The following is a 4,521-nucleotide window of genomic DNA, read 5'->3' as shown; positions in this document are numbered from 1 at the left end:
TCTTCCTGTCCTTAACTAGGTAAGGGAAGTTAAAACTCTCAGGGGCATGTGACACATTTCAGAAAGGGGATCTAGCATTATCAGAGAGCACCCTTACCTGCTAGTTTTATCCAAAAGTGCTTTGGCTTCTCTAAAAAGAAGATCTTCTAACCATGTAGCATTCCTTTTTAAAGACTGGTTTCCACCCACTGACCACCTTCCAATGGCTAAAAGGACATGACTCAGTGCTAAAGCACAGAGAGATGTTCTAAATATATGAAACTATTTTCCCTTTGTGGATAAATTAAAGATTATCCTGTGTGGCAAATTTTATAAACAAGGTGCTAAACAAAAATAAAACTTTAATGAAAAGATTGCACCCTCAAATATGCTACATACTGGTAACATTCGCCATTATTTCCATTATAGCTTTTTGTGTTGGTGATTTTGTAATATTTTTAATAAGCTGTCTCATTTCAACATTAACATTTCTGTCGACATAATTATCAGTTCAATTTTTGCAATGGCTTTCTACACAGATGTGAATTCACTTCACAAACATACCAATATTTCATTTCAATGGCATTAGAGGATTAGGTTATGATTCTTTCTGTGTACACCCAAGGTTACTTTGGGAGAGAATCCGAGATATCCAAAATACCAGCATGGCTTCCATGCATTTCTTTAGCATGGTATCCTCCTGTATGATAACATTCCATTCCACTGGACAGATTTCTCCCACTCAACATAGGATAGGACTTCTGTCCTGAACAACAAAGAGACTCTCAACATACTGTGAAAGTATAACCAAAGATTTTCATATGTGAATATTTCACTTTGAGCTGAACTGAACCAATGCTTACAGAGTCAAATGTATGTTATATAATAGTGCTCATTATACCCATCATACCCTTTGAAACTTTCTGCATTGTTCACGTCTGTCATCTAGAGTGGTTTTCATTCCTCTGTTGATTCTGAGGGAGAGATTCTTAAACTCATTCTTCTAACCTTGTTACGTATAACAAACCTGTAATACACACCCATGCCAACAGCAGCTGTCACCGTGGAAAGGACCAATACACTTCCTACAATGCTACCTCCAATGACACCATTCCAGTTTTTTGAAATTGGCCCACTGTCAATGCTGCCCCCATATCCTTCCTTTAGACAGTCGGGAGGGGCCCAACCATAAGAACAATGGCAGTGTTTGTGGTTGTTGCATATTCCCCTATTATGGCACTTTGTGGCATTGCAATCATACTGCAAGAGGGACACGTTCTTGCATTCCCTACTAATACACATCATGCCAGTGCCACAAGGTGTACCGTCTTCCACTGCTCCAAGGTCAGCTACCTCCATTCCACTGTGGTAGTCTGTAGCCCAGCAGTTACTTTTTCCAATGGTGGTTTGAATGATGGTTTGGTGTTCCTCCAAGATAGGTACCCCATAAATATTACTACACTGCATTCGGCCACATAGAATATTTTCAGCATTGCATTTCTTAAAAATACCATGTTCAAGGCCACAATTGCCAAAGCGATCACCTCGAGCATTCAGTCCTCTGAAACAATCCTCTGAAGCTCGTACGGTTTTTTTTCCGAATATCTTTTCGCACTGCCCATTGGGAGTACTACAACGACCAAGATAGCAATAGACTCCATCACCGCAAGGGGCACCATCTTGTACATAAACATCTTCCGGACACTGGTCCGAAGTCCCAGTGCAAAACTCAGGCAGGTCACAGATGCCAATACTCTTTCTGCAAATGGATCCAGCGGGACGGTACTTGCACCTGGCACAGCACAGTCCAGAAGAACAATTGGCAAATGGGCGTAACGTACAGTCTGGCCTGCAACATCGATCTGATTGACACTGCACAGCTGAACCACAGTCGCATTGCTCTCCTTTTTCTACTACTTTGTTCCCACAGTATTTCAGTTTATACATTTGATCAGGGTTTGGTGGAATCAACAAGCAAGGTGAGTCCTTTAGATTGAAATATTTTTGGTAACTGCAGTTGCTAAACCTATCAGTCCGTGAGTACAAAGCAGACATAATGCAGGCACGTCGATCACATTTACAGTCTGATTCATCATGGTTCATACCAAGATTATGTCCAAATTCATGGGCAAAAAGTACAGAAAAATCAAACAAATTGAAATTTCTCGATACTTCAACACCAGTAGCCCTGTTATTACAAATTTGTGCTACATATGCTCGTCCAATATTCCTTCCATATGACCTGTATACAATTAAGTGAGCAGCATCATTCTTTAGATGGTTAAGTAGAATGTCATGTCTCCATACAGTAAAAGCTTTAAGTGTCCTTCCTAAAGTTTTACCAATATCTATGAGGTTCTTTTCCGTCCATATCTCCAATCCTGCTACAGACACTTCAACCAAAAATGGCTCAAAAAATGAATTTACTGTGTGCATGGTCTCAAGAAGTTTCATAGCTATATCAGTTTCATTTTTATTAAACTTAACATATCGTTCATGCTCCACCACAAATGCCACTTCTGCATGTCTCTTGTGTGGCCACCAGAGTTCTGCTGGAGGACTTCTGACAGCCACATGCTTTCCGTCTTGGATCATGGCCTCTTGACGCCTTTGCTCTTCCTCCGTCAACCCACACCTCATGTGCATGGAACTCTCCTCTGTTTCCAGCCGATACACCACATGCTGAAAGGTAGCAGATGGCTGGACAGGTTCGATTTGATATGTCTCATTGTTAAGTTGTAACAGGCCCCTGAGTCCCCCTGAGCAAGTGCTGAGAGTGACTGAAGAGAGAGGCTTGTCCTGTATGAAGCCACTGTAGAAACAATCATCCCTGATGTAATGATAGTCAACCTGGAGGTCCCCTTCCTTATTGTACGTGAAGATGGGGAAGTCTTTAGGAACAATTCCCTTCTTCTGTTTGAGATGCACCACTTGGCCCTTCCCCTCAATCTGCAGCAGGTAGCTGACATCCTGGGTTTCCTGTAGTCCATACCTGAAGCTCAGTTTCCTTGGGATGGTCACCTCATAAGATGCATACCTAAAGCCCTGAGGTGGTGTCTGGCCACCAGTCTCACTCAGGAGATTCCTCAAGAACATAATGAGCAGCCATGCCAGGCTGCCACTCATTTTCCCAGAAAGAGGAAAGAATCTCTTGAAGCACCACCTCTGGCATCTTTTCCCTGAAAGGGAAGACCCAAACAGTTGTTACCAGGTTAGTAGATAGATGGGAAGGAGGCTATATGTGAATCAGAAGAGGAGGAAGATACGTTGCCTAGCGACTGCCAGTGTGCTCCATCTGTGGAATGGGGGTGGAGCTTGGAGGATCAAAGATGGAACAGAATGGTAGAGGAAGAGCAAGCAAGAGAAGGTTCCTAAGAAGTTTCTGCCTGAGAGGATTGCAGGAAGAAGAGCAAAAAAAGAGTCAGTCCCCATGGACTGACAAGTTTTATTTCGGCATCAGTCATTGGACATGAGGCGACTTTATACAGTGGATGGGTTATGATCCTCAGTTGTCAGTTATGGAATATGAAAAGTATTTTCTGTGACAATTCAATTAGCATTTAAATGTATGCAAAATATAGAAACTGGCTTAAAGATAAAGAACCATGTGAAAGGGGAGCAAGAAGATGTTAAAACTGTCCATCCACAACTAGCAATGTATAAGCAGGCACACACAGGTCACAGTCTTTCCCACTATGACAAACTGCCTTTCTATATAAATGATGGCCATTATTTCTACATTTACCTATAAATGAACAAATGCCAATTTTATGCCAATCTTTGCCACCTTGCATTTCCTTTTTTGGTGATGCATTTTCTCATTTTCTCACCTAATACTGGTGACGAGATGGTCTGCATATATTTAGAGTAGAAGGGCAGGGCCTGAACATCATGGGGCCCAATCCGGACAAAGTGGTATCAATTCTACCTTCATCATCGGGAAGGCACATTAGATGTCCTGTGGCCATTTCCTTATCTTATATGATTCAGGAGAATGAACTGAAAGAAAACATTGCCCTTTGCGGAACCTCAATTGATAGATCAAGGCGATAATCACTAGAAAAAGCCTTTGTGATGTGTGGCAGTTAATGATGGTTGGCCAACAATGTAGCAAACACAAAAAACAAGGAAAAGATCATGAAAGATATAAAAGACTAAACCTGAAAGAGAAGCCTGGGTAACATGCTGTATTTAAAATTCATAAGGAATAAGGAAGGAGAAAGGAATAATTTTAGGATTAAGGTGGAACAGATGGGATGGAATTTTGATAGTGGTGGAAGGCCTGTAGTTATTTTAGATGGACTGAAAATAATGTTGGATAAATCATGCGGTAGTCCTGGTTAGTGAGATAATGGAATGTTTTAATAGACTTCTCATAGTGCCTCTATGGCCCATTAGGGTCAGGATAAAGTTATTCCCCCTTATTTCCTGGTTTTCCTTACTTTAGCAACCTTTCCCCTTCATTAGGGACTATCTCAACTGAAAAATGACATCCAGATCCAGTAATTACTCTCCACACAAGAAGGGGATGAAGAACCTGCA

The 4,521-nt window shown here is 41.5% G+C and overlaps 1 pseudogene across 1 annotated transcript; it reads right to left on the bottom strand.

The window, feature by feature from the left end:
* Positions 1-421: 421 nt before the first annotated feature.
* Positions 422-3,328, bottom strand: LOC309369109 (disintegrin and metalloproteinase domain-containing protein 20 pseudogene; annotated as a pseudogene). The gene has a single exon. The product of its transcript is annotated as a disintegrin and metalloproteinase domain-containing protein 20 pseudogene (transcript).
* Positions 3,329-4,521: the final 1,193 nt, after the last annotated feature.

Source organism: Podarcis melisellensis, assembly GCF_964234715.1.
Source record: "Podarcis melisellensis genome assembly, chromosome: 4".
NCBI lineage: Eukaryota > Metazoa > Chordata > Lepidosauria > Squamata > Lacertidae > Podarcis > Podarcis melisellensis.
Note: the sequence above shows the minus strand (reverse complement) of the source record. Positions and strands in the feature narration are given on the sequence as shown.